Consider the following 344-nt stretch of genomic DNA (forward strand, 5'->3'; position numbering starts at 1 on the left):
TAATAATAAAAATAAATAAATAAATAAACGAAAGAGAAAAACCCAAACCTTTTCCATCTTCCTCTCTCACTCACTCTCACGTGTCTCACCTTCTTTTTCTTCTTCTTCCCGGCCGTCTCCTCCGTATCAGCATCCCAGTGCCGTTGCCGCTTCTCTTCCGATCAGTGCTGCCGCCGCATCCACACTCCTTGTTTTTACTGGTATTTTCCCGATCTCCATCTATGCGTTTCTTCTCACTAGAAAACACAAATTAGGACTTGTCTAATGATGAAAGAATGGAGGAGTTTTGATTTTTTTTTTTTTTTTTTTTTTTTTTTTTTTTTTTTTTTTTTTTTTTTTTTTTT

At 35.5% G+C, this 344-nt stretch overlaps 1 protein-coding gene across 6 annotated transcripts in view; it reads left to right on the forward strand.

Moving 5' to 3' along the window:
- Positions 1-53: 53 nt before the first annotated feature.
- LOC111783702 (mediator of RNA polymerase II transcription subunit 11) overlaps positions 54-344 on the forward strand; it is an 18,892-nt gene continuing 18,601 nt past the window's right edge. For all 6 annotated transcript variants that reach the window (XR_002813399.1, XR_002813398.1, XM_023664622.1 and 3 more), the window contains exon 1: positions 54-200. The gene's annotated coding sequence lies outside the window, so the exon portion shown is untranslated. The remainder of the gene's footprint in view (positions 201-344) is intronic.

The sequence above is a fragment of the Cucurbita pepo genome, chromosome LG20 (assembly GCF_002806865.2).
Source record: "Cucurbita pepo subsp. pepo cultivar mu-cu-16 chromosome LG20, ASM280686v2, whole genome shotgun sequence".
In the NCBI taxonomy this organism is placed as follows: domain Eukaryota; kingdom Viridiplantae; phylum Streptophyta; class Magnoliopsida; order Cucurbitales; family Cucurbitaceae; genus Cucurbita; species Cucurbita pepo.